Genomic DNA, 24,170 nt, shown 5'->3' on the forward strand with positions numbered 1-24,170 from the left:
TTCCATTTATATAGGAAATTGATTAATACTTAACTAATTGGCATGTGCAAATGGGGATTAACTGAATTCACTTTTCTTCACAACTCAATGACTGTAATTTAGATCCTTACTTAGATTTAAATCTTTTATTATTTTTGAAGGTAATCATCTTCCTGTTGTTAGAAATAAAATATCAAAGCACCATGCTAATTATAGCTTATTTGTGTCTCACAAATTACCTAATTAACATTACTGAAAAGTAAATGTACAGTGAGCAAAGTTTAAACTCCTGAACTGGAGTCAAGCCTTTTACACAATATAGTGAGGAGATATATTCGCTATTGAATGCCATTGGGTCAGATAAGACTTTGGAGCTAATAACTATAGTTAGATATTCAAGTTTTACTTCAAAAGAAAAGCTTATTCTGATGTTTCAATGCAATTGCATCTCTGAACTTTCTCAATTAGCTCTCCTAGATAGGTAAGAGACATGAGTCAGTGGGAAAACAGAAAGATGCGCATGGCTGGGAAAGTAAAATTAAGTAAAATCTCAAAAGGTTTATGGCATGCATGATTTGCTTGGGGAAACTCTATAAAATCAATGTAGTCATGGCTTTGGAATAGCTGACTAGTGTATTTCAAAACGTAAGATTCTGGCAATGATAATTCCTTAGGTTCAGGGCAAAAATCTTGTTAAGCAGTTTATATAGAGGGAAATAGCTAGAAGGGTAACACTTTCTGAGACATCTAAGCCCAATTCATTCACATGCAAATTTAATATATGGCGGGATAGTTATGTAGAATTGTAGGCACATTTTTAGGAGCAGCTCTGAGTTAGCTGTGAGGTAGACTTTTTCAGAAATATTGGGACCAGGACTTCCCTTGGCCATATACATATTAAATATTTATTGAGTAGTTACTATATGTATGAGGGACTACACTACAATCTCTAAGGTTTCCCTGGTGGCCAGATGGTAAAGAAGCTGCCTGCAGTGCAGGAGACCGGGGTTCAATCCCTGGATTGGGTAGATCCCCTGGAGAATGGCAACCAACCTGAGTATTCTTGCCTTAAGAATTCCATGGACAGAGAAGTACGGTGGGCTACAGTCCATGGGGTCGTGAAGAGTCAGACATGACCAAGCCTCTAACACTTAACACTACGGTCTCAATATGTAAGAGTGAATAAGACTGGCGAGATTATTGTTACTGAACAAAGGGCTCACTGCCTGATGCACATGGAAGTCAGTACTATGACTCAGGCTTTTGAGAAAACAAAAAGCTTTATTGCAAGGTCAACCATCAAGGAGACAGGAGACACAGCTCAAATTGGTCTTCCTGATCCAGGGTTCAGTCAGACATTTATGAGTTGGGAGAGGATGAGGTGATAGTCTAAAGCAGCAGAAAATACAGGGCAAAGAATGCAGGAAATCAGAAGTTTAGGAATATCACATGGCTCTAGTATACCCCATCCTGAAGAACAAGGTGCCAAAGTCTTGATATTTACTTATGTACCATAAGCCAGGCTGTATCCAAAAGGCCCACACTTCAAAGATCCGGTCATCTGAAATTTTGAAGGGTATTCCAGATTTCTAATATGGAAATATTACAGTCTTGAATCATTTAGGTTACTCCAACTTTGCATGATGTAGCCCTAATGCTGTATTTGAACTCTCAGAATCCCTGGAGTAGCTTTCTTATAGACCAAATGTCTTGATGAGTCAGACATGGCCTCACTCTAGCTACACAAATCCCAGATAGGTTCTCACTCTAATCAGAGAAAGCCTAAAATTTGTTAACTGAGCAGTTTGTTTTGGGGGTGAGGTCCTCATCTTTTAGCATCCTTCTTTTCTCACATTCAGTCTTTGTCTTCATAAGGCATCTTTTCAGTTGTCTCCAATAAATAGCCTATTTTCCATCATTCACCTGGATAATGCACCAAACACCTGATTTGCCCTTTCTCTCTCCCCTATAAAAATGCATTAATCCGCTGTCCATCCCCTCCCAGTCTTTCTAAAGAGTCTAATAAACTAACCTGTGTTCAGGCTGATAATGTCTTAATTCAGAGAAAGTATCAGTAGAAGCATTCTGGAGAAACCTGACCTGCCGAAAATGTTGAGGGCAAATGCTGGCAACAGCCATTCCTGGAGTGGAAATCAAGCCCTCTACACTCTTAAAATTAGACCAAATGGAAGACTGCTTCATAGTGCTTTATACATTTCAGACCTTGAGAGTCGGTTTCCCAAGTGATGCAATGCTTGTTCTAAGAAAGAAGGTTTGCCTCAAATAAAGAGAAGGGTTTTAAATCATGATGTGACTACAGAAGGAAAGAAATTACTGGAAAGGGAACAAAACCTTTCATCTTTGACCCAGTGTCCCACAGAGTGGAAAACATTTACTCTGAGATTCCATACACAGGTCAATGTACCACAGAAGCCAAGAGTGGTTTTTAAAAACAATAACACTAACCATAAGCCACCCAAGAATCAGAGACTATACAGACCAGTTTCTTCCTTCACATGCTCATTTTCAAGGCCACATGAGTTGGGGGAAAATCGTGCATCCTGCTAAATTGGTTTTCAGTGTGTATGTGAATGTGTTTTAGTCCTGACATATTTTCCTATTGGTAAGGGTGAAAAAAAAAAAAAGAAAAAACGGCAAGGGAAAGAAAAAGTTATAACTACTGCAAATTTCAATGTATAAACAAAGTTTCCCAGTAGATTCAAAACTATGGATAGACTGTTTAAAAACAACCTTTGTTTTGGCTATTTGCACTTTAAATTCTTTGTTATTCAGTAGTTAAGTCATGTCCAACTCTTTATAACCCCATGGATCTAGCAAGCCAGGCTCCTCTGTCCTCAGCCATCTACCAGAGTTTGCTCAAATTCATGTCCACAGAGTTGGTCATGCTACCTAACCATCTCATCCTCTGTGACTCCCTTTACCTTTTGCCTTTCCCAGCATTAAGGTCTTTTCCAATGAGTTAGCTCTTTGCATCTGATGGCCAAAGTACTGGAGCTTCAGCTTCAGCAACAGTCCTTCCAATAAAGATTCAGGGTTGATTTTCTTTAGGATTGACTGGTTTGATCTTGCTGTCCAAGGGACTCTCAAGAGTCTTCTCCAGCACCACAGATCGAAAGCATCAATTCTTCAGTGTTCAGCCTTCTTTATGGTCCAGCATGACTACTGCAAAAAGCATAGCTTTGACAATATGGACCTTTGTTGGCAAAGTGATGTCTCTGCTTTTTAATATGCTGTCTAGATTTGTCACAGCTTTCCTTGCTATTTCCTATTTAAAGAGTGTTTTGTTCAAAAATGTCATAAAATAGCCTTACTACAAAACATCCCCATATGAAAGATTATGTGCCCTTCCTTTAAGACCAGACTACTTCTTAGCCAGTGTTGTGGTTAGCCAGCAGTGTTCCTTTCTTTCCAACTTTGACTCCAAGAAGATGTCCCTGGCCACCACCAGTCATTGATTCCTGTGACACTGCACCGATATCACAGCCTTATTCTCTAGGTGTTCAATTCATTACATCTCCCCAAATCAATTTCTCTTCAATCTTACTCTTGTAGATTTTAATATAGTAACATGAAAAAAATAAGATGACTGAATGAGCAATGTATGAGTAAAAGAATAAGTGAGCCAAGTTCATTTACTTCCATAAATTCAGATAAATAGTTGTTTAGATAAATGTTAACCTTTAACTCAACTACCTAATATGAAAATAAAAATAAAACATCAGCAGAGTGAATGACAGAGTCAGTTTTTTGTCAAATGACTGTTTCCTCTTGGTATATGTTAGGCCATTTGGAAAGTTTTTTCAGACTAATAAAGGGCTTCCCAGCCTGCCAATGCAGGAGAAGTAAGAGACACGGGTTCAATCCCTGGTTGGGGAAGATCTCCTGGAGGAGGATGCGGCAACCCACTCCAGTATTTTTGCCTAGAGGATCCCATGGACAGAGGAGCCTGGTGGGCTAGGGTCCATAGGGTCTCAAAGAGTTGGACATGGCTGAAGCGACTTAGCACCCAGGCACAAAGTATCATTTGATATATTTAAGCAGTCATTTACTACCTAATTCCTTGTTTATGTGAAAAATTCATGGAACTCTTAACTCTTATAGAGAGCAGTTAAGGCTCTAGAGGGTTAAAACTGCCTCTTAGAACCATGGCAGTAATCAGCAAGGAGCTGCTTTTCCAATTTTGTAGATTCAGAAGAGAAAAGGATTATCTTTTGTAAAACTTTTAATATTGCCAAATGAACTTCTATGGTTGGTACACTCAGTGAAGTTTCCCTAGCCATTCTCATTTTAATAAAATGCTATTTTTAAAAGAGATGGTATCAATAATACTCTAATATTTTAAGAACATAAACTGAACTTAATAAATTTGAGATTATTAGTAGTATTCTCCTCTTCAAAAGCATTATCTTCTTTAATTCCCACAATAAATCTAAAATGAAGGTATCATAATTATCCCTAACTTACACATGGGGAAACTAGAGGAAAAGTAATTGACCCAAGCTAATTGAAGTTAGAGCTGAAATTTGAGCCCAATTATGTCCAACTTCTGAGCTCAAACTTTTAATCACTAAAATATAGTCTCCTTCATCATGTATAAGCACAAGAACATTAGCTCCAAAAGGCAGATTTACTTATCTGTTTGGTATATCACAATGACTATTGAACTATTAGTCACTGAACTAATGACTAATAGTTCAATGACTATCTTACATAATGGGTACTCGGTAAAGATTTGTTGAATGAAGAATGATAAATAATGAGGATTATCTTATATCAACATTAGGCCAAGCCTCTCAAATCAGTTCTTGACTCCATAAAGTTAGAAGGAAAATATTAACCTGAAACAAAAAAGTGGATAAGATGTACAAAGTTAGCATAATTCCTCACGTCTATTACACGTTTTGACAGCTACCTCATCATGTGCATAAAGTGAAACTTTCTGGAACTGATGGTAGACTGTGTCACTTATAATATCTCTTCACTATTTTTGATAAAATAAAGACTAAGGTCTTTTTGTTCCTGTTAAACATATAACTCTTCAGTTCAGTTCACTTCAGTTCAGTCGCTCAGTCATGTCTGACTCTTTGCAACCGCATGAACTGCAGCATGCCAGGCCTCCCTGTCCATCACCAACTCCCAGAGTCCACCCAAACCCATGTCCATTGAGTCGGTGATGCCATCCAACCATCTCGTCCTCTGTCATCCCCTTCTCCTTCCACCCTCAATCTTTCCCAGCATCAGGGTCTTCTTCAATGAGTCAGCTCTTCACATCAGGTGGCCAAGTATTGGAGTTTTAGCTTCAACATCAGTCCTTTCAAGGAACACCAAGGACTGATTTCCTTTAGGATGGACTGGATGGATCTCCTTGCAGTACAAGGGACTCTCAAGAGTCTTCTCCAACACCACAGTTCAAAAGCATCAATTCTTCGGTGCTCAGCTTTCTTTACAGTCCAACTCTCACATCCATACATGACTACTGGAAAAACCATAGCCTTTACTAGATGGACCTTTGTTGGCAAAGTAATGTCTCTGCTTTGTAATATGCTGTCTAGGTTGGTCATAACTTTCCTTCCAAGGAGTAAGTGTCTTTTTATTTCATGGCTGCAATCACCATCTGCAGTGATTTTGGAGCCCAGAACAATAAAGTCAGCCACTGTTTCCACTGTTTCCCCATCTATTTACCATGAAGTGATGGGACCGGATGCCATGATCTTAGTTTTCTGAATGTTGAGCTTTAAGCCAACTTTTTCACTCTCCTCTTTCACTTTCATCAAGAGGCTCTTTAGTTCTTCTTCACTTTCTGCCATAAGGGTGGTGTCATCTGCATATCCAAGGTTATTAATATTTCTTCTGGCAATCTTGATTCCAGCTTGTGCTTCATACAGCCCAGCATTTCCCATGATGTACTATGCATAGAAGTTAAAAAAGCAGGGTGACAATATACAGCCTTGATGTACTCTTTTCCTATTTGGAACCAGTCTGTTGTTTCATGTCCAGTTCTAACTGTTGCTTCCTGAACTGCATACAGGTTTCTCAAGAGCAGGCCATGTGGTCTGGTATTCCCATCTCTTTCAGAATCTTCCACAGTTTATTGTGATCCACACAGTCAAAGGCTTTGGCATAGTCAGTATAAGCAGAAATAGATGTTTTTCTGGAACTCTCTTGCTTTTTTGATGATCCAGCAGATGTTGGCAATTTGATCTCTGGTTCCTCTGTGTTTTCTAAAACCAGCTTGAACATCTGGAGGTTCATGGTTCACGTATTGTTGAAGCCCAGCTTGGAGAATTTTGAGTATTACTTTACTAGCGTGTGAAATGAGTGGAATTGTGTGGTAGTTTGAGCATGCTTTGGCATAGCTTTTCTTAGGGATTGGAATGAAAAGTGGCCTTTTCCATTCCTGTTGCACTGCTGAGTTTTCCAAATTTGCTGACATACTGAGTGCAGCACTTTCACAGCATCATCTTTCAGGATTTGAAATAGCTTAGGGTAAGCTTAAAGTATATATATATATAATTAAATAATCTATTAAGCACAGACAGTAAAATATGTAAATAACTGCTCAACACAAAAGAAATTTAATACACTGAACCAGAAGATTCATGGACACATTCAGGTTCTTTGAGCCAAAATAATCTGTTTGGTCACATTTTCCAAATTAGTTTTGGTCTATGTATCCTACTATTCCAGTAGTCATGTATGGATGTGAGAGTTGGACTATAAAGAAAGCTGAGTGCCAAAGAATTGATGCTTTTGAACTGTGGTGTTGGAGAAGACTCTTGAGGGTCCCTTGGACTGCAAGGAGATCAAACCAGTCAATCCTAAAGGAGATCAGCCCTGGGTGTTCATTGGAAGCACTGATGTTGAAGCTGAAACTCCAATACTTTGGCCACCTGATGCAAAGAACTGACTATTTGAAATACCCTGATATTGGGAAAGATTGAAGGCAGGAGGAGAAGGCAACGACAGAGGATGAGATGGCTAGATGGCATCACCAATGCAATGGACATGAGTTTGAGTAGGCTCTGGGAGTTGGTGGTGAACAGGGAAGCCTGGCATGTTGCAATCCATGAGTTCGCAAAGAGACAGGACTGAGTGGCTGAACTACTACTATTATACTATGCATATTATCTCTGCTCTATTTTGATTATTTTATAGAACCAAAGCACTTAAATGAAGGATGCACACATAGAATAAAAGGGCTGTAATGTACCAACAGGCCATATGGCTTTCAATTTTGTAGATTATATTCAATCTGCCATTGTTTGTGCAAATACACCTCATTCTTTCTTGTCTCCAGAATTTTTTTCATACTATTCCCTTACTTAAAATGCTTTACCTTTTCTTCAGGTAGATATCCAATGGAACTTCCACTCAGCTAGCTCAAACCTCAGTTATGGGAAGAATTCCCCAAGAGAAATATTGAATTTAAAGTTTAGGAGCTATCTAAGAAATGAAATAAGCCATCTCCTCAACTTGAATTTGTGTATAAATTTACCACTAACTGGCATTACAACCTAGGCTTGTACATTCAGTTCAGTTCAGTCACTCAGTCGTATCCGACTCTTTGCGACCCCATGAATCACAGCACGCCAGGCCTCTCTGTCCATCACCAACTCCCAGAGTCTACCCAAACTCATGTCCATCGAGTCAGTGATGCCATCCAACCATCTTATCCTCTGTTATCCCCTTCTCCTCCTGCCCCCAATCCTACCCAGCATTAGGATCTTTTCCAATGAGTCAACTCTTTGCATGAGGTGGCCAAAGTATTGGAGTTTCAGCTTCAACATCAGTCCTTCCAATGAACACCCAGGACTGATCTCCCTTAGGATGGATTGATTGGATCTCCTTGCAGTCCCAGGGACTCTCAAGAGTCTTCTCCAACACCACAGTTCAAAAGCATCAATTCTTCAGTGCTCAGCTTTCTTCACCGTCCAACTCTCACATCCGTACATGACCACTGGAAAAACCATAGCCTTGACTAGACGGACTTTTGTTGGCAAAGTAATGTCTCTGCTTTTAAATATGCTATCTAGGTTGGCCATAACCTTCCTTCCAAGGAGGCAGACAAAACTTTAAGATTCTAATCTGGACCCATAAACCCCAATATTTATCTCCAAGCTAGATATTATATATGGTATATATATATATATATATCATATATATAGATAAATGATTGACAGATGATAGATAGACAGACACATACATAGAGATAGACAGATAGATATGTAAATACACAATCACATATACATGATTAAAACCAATTTAAAGTAACAGAGATGCACAAAGAATGTACTTGGCCAAAGTTTATCTGTGAAAGATTCATCCAAAACATCTGGTTCAGAAAGGCCTTGAAGAATATGTGAGATCTGAATGGGCAGAAAGCAGAAGAAAAGAACTTCTAGATAGGAGGAAAATCATGTGAAAATATTCAGAAGGGGAAGCAGATAATATTGGATAAGGATTGGTAGGAGATAGATTACTGACAGCAGATGAAAAATAAAATTAGGGTCATAAAATAAAATTAGAGCCATTGATGAAAGAACTCTAACGTCAACTAAATAACTTAGTACTTTTTTAGATAAACTTTGAGACACAGTATGATGAAAGTGATATTCATTTGTCAGCAGTATTCACTTCTCATCTCTCCTCTCCAACTAGATACCTTTTTCCAGTGCAAAAACAAGACGACTCAGAGGTTATTTGCTGGGATCATTTTGAAGGCAAAAATTTCCGAGAAACCAACTCTTGCCTATAAAATTCTGAATGTAATTAAATGAGGAAAAATCAAAACTTGTGTAAAACAAAAATAAATGTTACAACTGGCACACAGTAATATAGAAAAGCTCACTAATGAAAAAACACATTTTTTTTTCAGGCAATAAACCTGACCAATACTTATGTGGTGGGAAATCTCAATCTACATCTACTTTGCTAGTATTAGGGGGTAGTTTTAATTATCAAGACTCCAGAGACTTCTCTCATGTAAGAAAAATATTACTTACAGAATTAGGATATCAACTTTCACCTTATATGTTATAATACATAGAAGTTATTTTCATGGGTTTTCACCATGGCAGAAAATCCTTTCAAACAGATTACTTTCCAGTTTAGAATATTTTCTGTATACCAGTGGCCAACTCAATAATTCTGAACACTTTGAGAATTGAAGCACAGGAAATTTTTTCATCGTTGAGTTGGCATGTTTCCTCTTCTGCACCATAATATTGCACTTAGTATCGGCTGGGCAAGCCGAGCTGGCTGTCCCACTGCCCTCCACAAACCACAACCATGAGTATATTTATCTTATTTGGGAGACCAAGTTCAAGTAAATGATTCTCAGATCCGGGTCAAAGGCATTAGCAGGTTGGCAAAATTGATTGTGGTAAAACAGAAATGCCCTTTGTAAAATAACATAAAAGCAAAAAATGTCCAATTACTTTGTGTTTTGGTTTAAAAATAATTTCCTTTGGGATATCAGTCCCTCACTAAATGCCAATAGCACACTGGAACTAAATTCACCAAATCAAACATTATCTGAATCCTTTGATTGCTTTCCCACATTCTTTTTCTTTACAAAGTCAATAACCATTGATTTATTACATAGTCTCAGAATTTAAAATTTATGTATTTGAAATGTCTTTATGGATCTGAGGATGATTCTTGTTATCAACTAATACTGAGATGGAATTATTCCTAGAGAGAATACTTCTGTGCTACCAAGTAGTAAAATATTAAAATCTATTTAGAGTTGGCAAGAGAGTCCACACTAGCCTGTACAAATAGAAAATTTAGTAACTGAAGCACCAAAATGGCATAGTTAAAAGACAGTTTTACACTAAATCTTAAGGAACTTCCCCCTGTACCTTGTAGGATACAACTATTTCACAACATGATAAATGTAGCATGCACTCAATAAATACTTATTCATAGATATATTGTCTGATAATGTGCAAAGAGTACAGAGTCAGGAATCAATCAAAGTCAGATCGATATTATTTATTTTCAGGAATACTTATATTTATTTCAGGAATTTGTTGTTATTGTTCAGTTGCTCAGTCATGTCTGACTCTGTGCAATCCCGTGGACTGCAGCACTCCAGACCTTCCTGTCCTTCACCATCTCTGAGTCTGCTCAAACTCACGTCCATCAAGTTGATGATGCCATCCAACCATCTCATCCTCTGTCATCCCCCTCTCCTCCTGCCTTCAATCTTTCCCAGCATCAGGGTCTTTTCCAATGAGTCAGCTCTTTGCATCAGGTGGCCAAAGTATTGGAGCTTCAGCTTGAGAATCAGTCCTTCCAATGAATATTCAAGACTGCTTTCCTTTAGGATTGACTAGTTTGATCTCCTTGCAGTCCAAGGGACTCTCAAGAATATTCTCCAACACCACAACTCAAAAGCATCAGTTCTTCAGTGCTCAGCTTTCTTTATAGTCCAACTCTCACATCCATACATGACTACTGGAAAAACCATTGCTTTGACTAGATGGACATTTGTCAGCAAAGTAATGTCTCTGCTTTTTAATATGCTGTCTAAGTTCATCATAGCTTTTCTTCCAAGAAGCATATTTCAGGAATATGAATGAAAATAGAAATCTCACTGTTTATGCGAAATGGATATGCTACAAGTTCAGGATGTATTAGAAATAAAAATATTACACATAAATAAACAATTTTAGCCTATAATCATTTGAGCATTTGTTTGTTTGTTTGTTTTTCTGAATCTGGTGGAAATTTATCATAACCAATTAAAGACTACTTGGAACATATTCTAAAAATAGACTCCCCAATTCAATAATTTGGAAATAGTCAGAAGTCCTCTTCACTTTATTCTGACAAAAGTAATGACACACATATTCTTATTTCACTTTCAATTTAGCTACCCATTTTATTTTAAAGACCAACAAGTCTCTCTAGTGTTCCTTTGGAGAATCATTAAATGAAGCTCAGGTGTAGCTGCTAAGTCACCTTGACCACATTAGAGTTCCCTATCTGAGAAGCAGTTCATTTGAAAATGAGTATCTGCAATTCAGAGTATCTGTCCTTAAGATATGAGGCTCCATTTGCTTTCCATGTTTCTGATGTCTCAACCCAAGCATCTACTATGGTCAGTCCCTTGAGATTTTTGTGGTACTTCAGTTTTAGCTGTCCCCATTGATTATAAGTACCATTCAAACTTCACAGAAGTATGCACATGAATCTTCCATTATTACATGCCCTTGGAAAAACCCTGGGAAAATTCTAGTGGAAACCACTGCTTTAGCATCTTCAATCAAAACCATTTGAAATAACAATATGCTGAAAGCTCTGAAAGGATATTATTTTTACAAAAGGACTTCTAAACAGAACAATTATTGGCAAAGGAAACAGAAACATAATTTGTAGTTTTTAAGAACTACCTAATACATTTAAAAAATAAATAGAGGACAAAGTTTTCCAGTGGATGGGAGTTTATAAAATATTTCAACTGACAGGAAAGGTTGAATTGGATAGAGATAAGTGAGGGGAGAGTTAAATTTGCCAACTAGGGTAGCATTAGCAACTTGAAACAGGGACATTAATAAAGACCTTTTAAAGGTAAAAATCATCAAAAAATGTTTGTTGATAGGATCAAAAGATCGTCACCTGGCATTCCCCTTGGAACCATCAGATACCCAGTTTATTAAAGCCAGATCCTTAGAATTCATCCTAGACTCTTTCTGTTTCTCATCCCCTACATTTATAAATCATCAAATTGTTTTAAGTACCTTGATTCTCTCTGCCCTGTCCCTCATCCTTGTCTACATCATCAATATTTTTCTCTTACCTCATTTTCCTCACTGTCCCTCCTTATTTCTCTAAACTTAGTATTTTCAATATTTTTTATTTTTGAATAAGCTCAGGTCACTCTGATGTTTAGCATTCTTCAGAAGTCGATATTCTACAGGACAAGGTCTAATCTCTTTGCACTGGTGTCCAGCACAGGTGGACTGTGCCCTTGCCTAAGCCAATCTCATCCTTCATTGCTTTTTGGAAGGCACCTTCTCAACACGCTGACTGAGCTTATGATGATTTCCCAAAGACATCATGTTTTGTGTCTTGGAAAAAAAAATTCTGTCTTTCCCTTCTCATTGCCTAACAAAGTCCTACTAACAAAAATGCAGCTCAACAGGCACTTCCTCTTTGAAGCCTCCTGACACCACCTCATGCCAAACTTCTTGCTCTCTCCTCTGTCATAACACACCTTACCTCACTCTGTAATGACTTGTCATGTGTTCCCCCCCTCAGTAGACTCTGAGTGCCTCAAGAGCTGGAATTATTTCTCATGCAACTTTTTATGTGAATACACAATGTCTGTGGGAGACCTGGTGGCTCAGATAGTAAAGAATTCACCTGCAATGCAGGAGATCTGTGTCTGATCCCTGAGTTGGGAAGATCCTCTGGAGGAGGGCATGGCAACCCACTCCAGTATTCTTGCCTGAAGAATCCCCATGGACAGAGGAGCCTGGCGGGCTACAGTCCATGGGATCATAATGAGTCAGACGTGACTAGGCACAGTACAGACACAATGTCTGTAATAAGTGTCTATTAAATAGGATTTTAGATCTGAAGGAGTTAAGTCAATGTTGTCTCAAGTCCAGTTGCCTTGAAGTGGAACCTGGAATTGGATTTCTACACAAGAGATTGATTAAGAAGCACTTTTAGGAGAAACCCAGGGGGCAGCAAGGAAACAGAACATGACCAAGAAAGAAGCTAAGCAAAGAGGTGGTTTTCGTTGAGTTCTCAGTTCAGCCTCTGCCTGGAGGGAGCACCAGAGTGGCCTAGGGGTATGTCCCACTGAACCAAAGGGGCCAGGATTTTGGCCCCCTCTGTTAGCCAATGGGTGCACCTTGCCAAGGGTTAGAAGGCAGTGATGGGAGAAGTACAAATTACCTCTCCATCTCTGGGTCAGCAGCCAATGTCAGCTCAGGGAGGACAATTTCCTATAAAGGGAAATAACTGTGAGCCTGTATTGGCCAATGCTCACTGCAGCTGAATTGTAAGTGCTTGCACTTAGGAGGAATCTGGGTAAAATACCACCAGCTTCTACAGACACCACACACATCAGCATTTTCTTTCTCTAAAGTAGATTATCTAGAGAAACTTTTCAATTTCAGATTTGATTTCTCTCCTATTCCAGTGAATCCATAGCTTCACAGTTTGAGGGATTGACTTCTTAACTTGACATATTTGGGTGTCTTTTTTTACCCGACGTATACATAACTATTAACTGCGCAAAGCCACACCAAGGACTTTAGTGAGCTGCAGTACAGTTATACTGCAGTACTGCTGCAGTAGCTCTTCCCAGGGAAATTTCTGAACAAATTGAGCCCAAGTAGAGTCCTGTGAAAAACTGTGTCTCAACATCTAGTGCTAACTACACATTAATATAATTGGCAGGCACATCAAGTCTCCAGCAAATACTAAAAAATATTTCTTTGGAACATTTGTTCTTTACACATGCCATAAATTACACTCTTTTTATTGGTGTGGGAGAACCCTATGTGTTATATCTGATATTGGATCCTCATTAACTTCACCATACATGGGAGTCAATAAATGGTTGCTCATAGAAATGCTAAAGACCTTATAAGGCTAAAGTCTGTGTGAGGCTTTATAATCTTTCCTGGACACATGGAACTAAATAAATGGTGTATCATCATATTCTAGGCATTTATCTCAGGATAGAAGCATATTAAAGGTTTGCAGCCCATGGAAACAGTATTATGAATAAACGTTTATTAGTATTCATGCAACATTTATGCACACCCACCCACACACAGATCAACAAACAAAACAAATGGAAATAATCTTTCTCCCATATTTCAGTATCTTTTCAGAATTAGTGCATTATAGTAAACAACTACTGGAGAAGAAAATGGCATCCACTCCAGTATTCTTGCCTAGAGAATCCTGTGGACAGAGGAGCCTGGTGGGCTGCTGTCCATAGGGTCCCATAGAATCGGACACGACCGCAGCGACTTTGCATGCATGCATGCATGTATTGGAGAAGGAAACGGCAACCCACTCCGGTATTCTTGCCTGGAGAATCCCAGGGACAGAGGAGCCTGGTGGGCTGCCGTCTATGAGGTTGCACAGAGTCAGACACGACTGAAGTGACTTAGCAGCAGCAGTAAACAATTACACCAATTTTTTTTTTTTAATGAATAGTATAGGGTGTCAAAGAACAATGGAGACAAAATTAAGTTCCAAAAGCAAATTTCTCTTCTATGTTTTAAATAAAGAAATTAAAAAACAAGACAATTCCTGCTAATATGCATGCCAATTTCAATCACTAACAATGCAAAGATGTGTGTAGCAATAAGAAGCTGCCAATCTTTTTAAAATTCAATTTTCCCATTTTCTGTTTATTATATTCTGACCACACAATCCTATTAAGATCATCACGTGTTAATAAGAGAATCCTACCTGCATATAGCTAATTTGCAGAAGTGTTTGCAAAAGTACAGTGGCATCGTGTGGCACTTTAGCAATGGGTATAAAAAGGTACACAACAAATGTCAATGGCAGTCATGTGTGACTGAGGGCAGAGAAGAGTGTCTATTAATTCATGAAAACCTGGCCCCACTCCAAGGATTTTTACAATCCCTAGACTATTTTTAAGACGTTCTCAAAATTGAATCACACATTTAAAATGGAAAAAACAACTAACTGCATCTAATTCAGGTATGAAACTAAAGATAAGGAAATTCAAGCAGCTCTTGGCTGTGTGGTTTGAGTAGATAAAAATGGAAACTGTCCAAACCCTCTGACTGTAGAAAAGTCTCAACATTTGCATTTTGCTTCATTTTATTCTTCAGGCAGTATATTAACACACAGGGGATTACTATCATAATTTTCATTAACACTGAATGCTCTACAATCCAGTTGAACACATAATGTATCATTGAAACCTTGATTTCTAATTTTTAACGGTTGAGAAAGCAAGTGATTATATCCAGTAGAAAAGAAGTAATTTAGTAATAAGAACCAAAATCAGGCCATTTCTACCTAGATGAAATGAGGAGATGGGTGAAATGCAACAATAAAATTAGCTGGATAATTCAGACAAATAAGTTTTAATTTACTGATATTGAGACAAATACAATAGTGGAGTAGGCAGAGCTTAGAAAATGGTTATTTGGATAAATTAAGTTTCAGACAAATGATGATTTGATACTTCAAGTTCTGGAACTTTCACTTTATTCATTTTATGGACACATTATTAAAACATGTTAAAATAGTCCATATTATCATATTTAAAGAAATGGAACACACTGATTTTCCTTAATGAGTTAGGATTATTTTATGGACATTTTCATATATATCAAGAAAATTTTAAAATTTGTCCCTAGACTGATCAAATACCATTGTAGCATTTAAATGTGATAAAGAAACGTGCTGAGAATTGTTGAAGTAAATATGATTTTTCTCTTTTGCTGCACGTCCCCATATTTTTCTGGTCAGCGTTTTTTCTTTCTTTTACACACAGGCAGCTTTGTCATCCTTTGATGTTTTTCACAGTACCTATCATTGCTTCTAATTTCAGCTTCTCTTGTCAGTTTCCTCCCTTCTTCTACCACATTATTTTTTTTCTTTCTTATTTTCCTTTGTATTACTTAAAATTTCTCATATGTTCACTTTGAATTTTTAAAAACTGATTTTGAAAGCAAGCACCATATATGTGAATGCTGGTAATTGTTTCTCCTGTAACTTTTGCATTGCTAACTATTTGGTAATTTTTGTCAATGTTCATGCTCAGTAGCTTTATTTTCAAATTATTTCTGGTTTTTGATTATTTAAGACAGTTAAGGGTGCCAAACACCTGAGGGACTCTGTCTACAGTGACTAATGTCTTATTTTTTATAATACTATAAATGTGTGCTTTCCTTCGAGGGCTTTAAAGTATTTCCCAACTTTTTCCCTAGATAGTTGTTTCCTCTTTTGTTTTTTCGTAAATGTTTCCATCATAGTGGTGTTTCATATCAAAATATAAAAATACTTGTGGAAAATTCCTTTCCTTTAATTATATTGCTTGTATCAGAGAAAAGTTATTCTTTTCTAAAAGACTGGGGGTGGGGCATAAATAAGTCAGAAATATCTTTACGTTAATACGAATTTATTACATGTCAGTCACATTCTCAAATCTAAACTACACGTAGTTTAAAATCAGGAAGTGATCTAAAGCCATGTTAGAGACTTAAAGAAATGCCAAAATAAGATCATTTCCTTAGAGGCAGTTTTTGTTTTAAAGAAATTATGTTTCATTGATTGATGTTGGCTGATTTATTGGCTGAACTTTCAGAATGCCGTTAAAAAAACAAATTAGCACTACATTCATACAACTGAGACCAAAATGGCATTCTTACTTAAGAACTGTTAAGATAAACTGAGGCAGTGTCAAACTGAAAGAGGTTAGGCATGATCAGCCAACAGGAGCCTGGGGAAAGACTTATATAGACAGAGTGCAGAATTAAAGAAAGGAAATTATTGGATTGGCTATTAGCTTAAAGCCTTGCTGACAGTTTATGATTAGTTGTCCTCAGCATTTTGATTTCATAACCTCAGGGCCTTCAGAGGCTTAGATTTTGGTTTGCTTATGTAGACAATCCAGGGCACTGGAGCCCTCTCAATGTAGTGGTCTCCTTGTTTTTTGAGCAACACAAGGTATATCAATGGTTTGTGTTACTTTGATGGCTTCTGCCATAAAATCCAATCCTATTAGCTCATTTAAAAATCCCTTGGAAGCTACTTTCTGCTTATCTGTCTGGGCTGACATCTATCTCTATGTCCCAGCCTCACTGAATCACTTAGTTGTATCACCCTGACATACTTACTGTCACTTGATTTCTCTCTCCTAACCCCCATTCTCTTTGCCTAACTTTGGTTTCTTCTTGCTTTAGAGGCTGTTTCTCTAAGAAATCTTCCAGATGCCCCTCCCAAAGTTCAGGCCAGAGTACACAGCATCACTAGCGTTAGGATTGCATTACTATCTTGACTTTCTGTGCAGTTTCTTCATTTCATAGCCAACACAGTCAATAAAAATTAAGACCTCTTCTGAAATGTACATTAATGAAAATTTATTTAGAATTAGTTTTGGTTTTCTTAAAGAAAAAGCCAGGCTAACATTTATATTAAATTTTATTTATTTTATTGTAAAACAATGAAAAAAGAAGTTAAAGATACAATTCTAAGCACAGGGCAGAAGCTAACATTTATCAGTGAAGATCTTGCAAGAAGAGGGTATCAGAAAAAAAGGAGGACAGGGATGTCAAGTGGATAAAGATGAGAAAGATACATGGGAAATATCACTAAAAAGGTAGCTTTTACCACATTCTGAATAAATGTAGTGGGAATACATTCCATCTGCAACTGAGTCATTTATATGTTAATGAGGTATCTACAGCAGTGATGTGGCTACCAATGGAATTAATCATATGTTTTCTATTTAATCCAAAGACACTATGGGGTATGCAAATATTCAAATGTAATATTAATTGAAGCAAAATAATATGACCCCAGAAAAGTGGTCAACCAGAATTAATGTTTATATATCTTAAAACTCCATTGTTTGGAAATAAAATAACTATGAGGGAAAAGGCAGAGACTTGATTCTACCACATGTTTATGAATTCAAATCTGAGATTCTCTGAAGAAATACCCTGAAAAATACAATAGTGTCAAAAATAAATCAGAAAGTCAGAGTTTATAAAAAAAGAAGAGGGAATGTGGACTGTGATTTCTTACTGATGATGTACAGAACATCTAAGTGAGGCTGACATGTATCATACATTCCACAGAAATAAAGAACATGAATAAACAATGAAAATCTTCAGGGAAAAGGAGCCACTCATGACTATATGGGCATAATCTGAAAAATGGACAATTAATAGATACATTTCTTGAGAAATCTCTCCAGATATTTTTAAGCTTTGGAATAGGATCAGTAAGGCTATTTAATGGGATATCTATATATGTGTTTTTGCCTATTTATGTGTGTGAATAGATAGGTGATGATAGAAAATGATAGATATTTAGTATTTTTATATTTGCATACATACACACATGCATATACTTTCACAGGGAATTTCTATTAGATGTTATCTAAATCTCTCAAAACTCAAAGAGATCCAAAATCTACTCATAAAGTCATTATTCAGATAAATTTATGTCTGCAACATGAATTCAATTCCAGGGTCATCTGTCTCCTTTGACTTCCACAACTCACTAGTAGCCATCAGTGTATCTCTAATTCCTTGGGCTAAAGGCCTCTTGTCAATGTACTAAACTAGTAAGAAGCACTATCACTCAAAGATCATCTATCCACAGTAATCTTCTAAGAGTTGTTTCTAAATCTTTCTTATAGTTGTTCATCTACATGAGCCACTATCAGTCTTCTGAAGGCAGAAATAATGCTTGAGAGTTTATTGTATGCCTACCAATCTAAGGAGAGTTTTGAACTCATAACAAGTGATTCATAAATATTTACTCACAGATGCAGCTTGAAATTCCTCCTTAAGAATCTCTCAGTCGTGTTCGACTCTTTGTGACCCCATGGATTATACAGTCCATGGACTTCTCCAGGCCAGAATATTGGAGTGGTAGCCTTTCCCTTCTCCAGGAGATCTTCCCAACCCAGGAATTGAACCCAGGTCTCCTGTATTGGAGATGAATTCTTTACCAGCTGAGCCATCAGGGTAGCCCCCGAAAGAATCTAGCCCAGGCAATAAAACATTATTAAGATGATAAAATTCAGCTATGACTTTTAATGATGAAGTTAGTCATATTATTTTCAGAATCTTATGTCAAATATGAAACCAATAAAATCTGAGCATCATGGCAGGAATACTAGGGGTTGGAAGGAACGGAAGGCAGGGCAGTGTTTGGGGGTGTGGAAGAGGAAACTGCATAATAATGCACTTTTTAGAGTCTAAATTGAACTGTATCTTTGTGACAGTTATTTAGGAAATTCCAAGATTTTCATGGTTTCCCTAAGTATGGAGTCTGGGAATAAAGAAATAATCTGGCATTTATCTTGAGGAATTCAGGCAGCCGCTGAAGCCCAAATAAATCTAATTTTCGTGATTCTCATGATTTTAACAGCCATTTGCAGTGTGGAAACTGTGTGTTTGCTATTAAATTAGAACTATAAATATCATATCATCTGTAAACTAGAAATATGAATAATTCTGAAATGACCATGTGACTTCAACTGTGACAAATAAAATCAAGGCTATGAATTCTCACTATATTGAAGCATCAATCATTTCAGAGGCTTTAGGTCAAAGAGAGCAAAGGCATTTCTATGCACCCTTCTTTCAGAGCTAATTTACAAGCATTTTTAATGTAAGGTAGAAAATATAAGAATGTGACAAAGTGTCATTTTCATTAAAAACTTTAGGTTAAGCTTCTATCTACATATAATGTTTCAAATTATTGGAGAGAGATGTGGTCCTGAAGTGAAAATATAGGGCAAAAATCATAAGATCCTTCATGTAAAATTCCAGTACTTCCTTGATATCCAATAGTATATCAAACTTGCCCACCAAATTCCTTACACATAATGCAAATGCTGAATTTCTATGTCAGCAAGTATCATGCCCAGTGAAGAATCAGTATTTTTTTATAGGAGGGTTTGTAATATTTTTGAAGCAAATGCATAGGATGGTCACAGTAAGAACCCCTGCTCCTATCCACAAACGTTGGGACTCATGCAGAATCTTGTGTGGTTTAGAAAACTCATATGTAGAAACATGAGTCATTGATGTTGAGGATCATCAAGCAAAGAGAACTTCAACTCTCCTCATATAAGCAGTTATATCCCTAGTTCTCTTCTCACCATGTGAGGAGGACACAGCAGTCTGCAACCTGGAAGGGAGCCTTCATCAACTACCAAATCTGTCAGTGTCAGGGCCTCAGGACTTCCAGACCTCAAACTGCGAGAAATAAATTTCTGTTATTTATAAGTTAGCCAGTCTGTGGTATTTTGTTATAGCAGCCTGAACAGACGAAGACAGCTTCTGACTACAAATGAGTGGCTTTTCCACATGAAGCAATTCTCCAGTTCTTTTGGGACACCAACTAGATGTCCTAGAGTTTAATTCACTTCTGACACTATCTGGAGTTAACACAGACCCCCACAGGTTAAGGGCTCCATCCACACAACTGCTCCCACTTCAGACGCCAATCACAAGTCCCAAGTGGTGACCTGAATGTCAAATCTGCTATAAATCAGGGCTTCCCACCACCCCCTCTTCTGTTCAATAATTTGCTAGAATGACTCACAGAACTCAGGAAAGTGCTTTACTTACTACTATTGGTTTATTATAAAATATAAAGCTTAGGAACTAGCACATGAAAGAAATCCATAGAAAAAGGTATGGGAAAGAACAGAGTTTCCATGTCCCCTCTGAAAGCACCACTATCCCAACACCAATGTATTCACCAATCTGAAAGCTCTCTGAACTCCATCATTTACATTTTTTTATGAAGGCTCCATTACACAGTATCTCCTGGAGTTTGCTCAAATTCATGTCCATCGAGTCAGTGATACATCCAACCATCTCATCCTCTGTCACCCAAACGGCCCTCCATGAATAACAAAGGCACTCTTACCACTCAGGAAATTCCTAGGATTTAAAAGCTACCTCCCACAGATAGGAACAAAAGCCAGTTACTTTTGGGGGCAAGGTCAGATTCTTTGCTAAACAGCCTATCTGTCACAGTGGACTGCATACAGAAGGATCAAAACTCTAGAGACTGGAACTTAGTCAAATGTCCCACAAGAAACGGGGATTTTTTGAACCAACAGAAACCTCATTCCCTTGGAATGGTAGCAGAGACAAGAAATAGGGTAAAAATGGCTTCTGGGAGCACGTGCCTGAAACCAGGTGGCATGAACTTCAGAAAGGAGTGATGAGTTTAGATTCTAAAAGAAGCCAGGCACTTCATAGAGAAAGAACTAGCATTATCCACTGTTTGCTTAAGCCTACGAGTGGCAGTAGAAATTCTGGGATTACCGGGACCAGAACAAGGAAATATTATGACAGGTTTCATATGTGTGCATGTGTATACACCCATACAAACATACACACACACACACACACACACACACACACACACATCAGTACCAAGCAGACTAAAAGTGCTTCTTTCTCAGAGGCCAGAAGTTAGAAGATTTAGGCAAGAAAATGGCCAAACAGACCACACAAGCCATGCCGACAGTGATCTAAGAGACTGTTAGCCTGGTCCTTTCCCCAAGTGATTATTATAAAATCCTGAAAATGAAAAGGAGTGTCAGTTTCATAAAAACAGGACACGAAGATCTTAGGAGGCTATAATCTAATTCATCAGCATATTTGAGTCAATTACAGCATCTTTTAAGAAGATGGAGAAATCCTTGACACAGAATAAATCAACTCCAGATCTGCAAAAGTAAACATAGTTGGGATATAAATGGTTGAAGGCCCATGAGATTTTTTGACAACAAATGCCCATTTCCTACAGTTTCCTAGGATGGCTATTAAAGAAGTCAATGGTCCCCTCCCCCCTTAATTCTGCTCAGGAATTTTATTAATAATAATCATCTCTACACTATGGATGTGAGAGTTGGACAATAAAGAAAGCTGAGTGCCAAAGAATTGATGCTTTTGAACTGTGGTGTTGGAGAAGATTCTTGAGAGTCCCTTAGGACAGCAAGGAGATCCAACCAGTCCATCCTAAAGGAAATCAGTCTTAAATATTCATTGGAAGGACTGATGCTAAAGCTGAAACTCCAATATTTTGGCCACCTGATGCGAAGAACTGACTCCTTGGAAAAGACCCTGATGCTGGCAAAGATTGAAGGCAGGGGGAGAAGGGGACAACATAGAAATCTCATTCTATGACATTGGTTGGATGGCATCACCTACTCGATGGACATGAGTTTGAGTAAGCTCTGGGAATTGGTGATGGACAGGGAGGTCTGGCCTACTGAAGTAAATCGGGTCACAAAGAGTCGGACGCGACTGACCGACTAAACTGAACTACACTCTCAACTTTACTAATCTCAGCTTCTCTAATCCCAGAGACTTTGACATAGATGGAAGGGTTAGAGTTTTATACTACAAGATATATTCAGTTATGAAATTAAGTTAATAACAACGATTCTTTGTTATCCTTCTTCTGAACTGAAATAGCATGTAGAATTTTTTTTTTTTAACCAGACCATAAGCTTTTAGAGGGAGAGAAAATAAGTAGATCTGACTCAGAGAATGATCAGGGACCCCGATGTAATCTAACTTTCAAAATGAAGAAATACAAAAAGATATTAAGTGTCATGCCCAAGGTCACAGTGCTAGTTAGTAATATAACAAGATCTAGAAGGCAGTCTTCCTGAAGTGAAAGCCCCTCTCCCAAAACAAATCATCTAAAGCTATTATATCTACAGTTCAATGATCAATTTCCCAGTTGAAATCCTGCAAAATATACATATGCATAAGAAATTAATCAAATGATTTTTTTACCTTGCCTGTGCACATAAAGCTATGAAGGACAAGGTCAGAGTTCTCTTAACCAAAGGCTAAAGCATAGTAATTTTCTGCCTGCTAATATTTATCTCTCATCTCATAACTCATATAAGAATTTATTAAAGCCATGATTCATCCAGTTTTCCAGATTTCCTAAAAATTAGTTTCTGTACAACATTCCATATATCTTTATTTAATCCGCTATCAACTTACTTTACAGTGGTAACTTTGAAAGTAACTTGTCACTTTCCTCATTCAAACACAGCCAACTGAGAGAATCGAAATTATGAAAAACATGACTTTAGAAGACCACTCCTGCAACAGGCTGTGTTTAGTGAAGTGAGTGTAAAAACTAATACAGGCATAAAACTGAGTAGGACTCTGTGGGGCTCCTGGGAATGGAAGCCTTTCAAACAGTGGCTAATCAGGGAAAGGGGGGGTGGATACAGAGACAAGGGAGGAGCAGCCAAGAAACAACAGTGTAGACTTGGGCAAGGTCCTGGCTCCATCTCAAGGGATAACACATCACAATACCTTTGAGCTCTTCACAGAACTATGTGCTTAGTCGCTCAGTCCTGTCTGACTCTTTGCAACCCCATGGACTGTAGCCCACCAGGCTCCTCTGTCCATGGAATTCTGTAGGCAAGAATATTGGAGTAGGTTGCCATGCCCTCCTCCAGGGGATTTTCCTGACCCAGAGATGAAACCCAGGTCTCCTGCATTGCAGGCGGATTCTTTACCTTCTGAAGCACCAGGGAAGCCCTGAGATTACAGATTTATAATTTGTTGGGGATTACAAAACTATGAAAAGTAAAAGTGAAAGTTGTTCAGTCATGTCCAACTCTTTGTGACCCAGTGGATTATACAGTCCATTGAATTCTTCAGGCCAGAATACTGAATTGGGTAGCCTTTCCCTTCTCCAGGGGATCTTCCCAACCCAGGAATCAAACCCGGGTCTCCCACACTGCAGGCAGATTCTTTACCAGCTAAACCACAAGAGAAGCCCAAGAATACTGGAGTGGGTAGCCTATTCCTTCTCCAGGGGATCTTCCCGACCCAGGAATCGAACCTAGGTTTCAAGCATTGCAGGCAGATTCTTTACCAACTGAGCTACAATCCCTAACAAATGGAAGATGTCAGCATTCTTCACTCCAGAGAAACCACCTGAGGCCAGATTAAAGGAACCAGAGAAGCTCATCAAGAGATTACCTGAGACCATATTAAAAGTGTGCAGGCCCTGCACACCCCTTAATCCTTGTCAGGAACACTGCCCTTGATCCATTGCTATAAAATTCCTCACCAATTCCTCCCAGGTTAGGACACACAGTTTTAAGGGGCAGGAGTCTGCTGTTTCCCCCTTTGCCTGTCAAAGTAATAAAGCTGTTCTCTGTGTGTGTGCTCACTCATGTTCAACTCTTTGCAACCCCAAGGACTGTAGTCCACCAGGCTCCTCTGTCCATGGAACTCTCCAAGCAAGAAAATTGGAGTGGGTTACCATTTCCTCCTCCAGGAGATCTTCCCAACCCAGGGATCGAACCTGTGTCTCTGGCATCTCCTGTATTGGCAGGCAGATTCTTCACTACTGCACCTTCACCCCAAACTCTGTCTCTGAGATTCAATCTGGCACTGGTGCACAAAGGCTGA

The sequence above is a fragment of the Giraffa tippelskirchi genome, chromosome 2 (assembly GCF_054371585.1).
Source record: "Giraffa tippelskirchi isolate mGirTip1 chromosome 2, T2T-mGirTip1v1.2.pri, whole genome shotgun sequence".
Classification (NCBI taxonomy): Eukaryota; Metazoa; Chordata; class Mammalia; order Artiodactyla; family Giraffidae; genus Giraffa; species Giraffa tippelskirchi.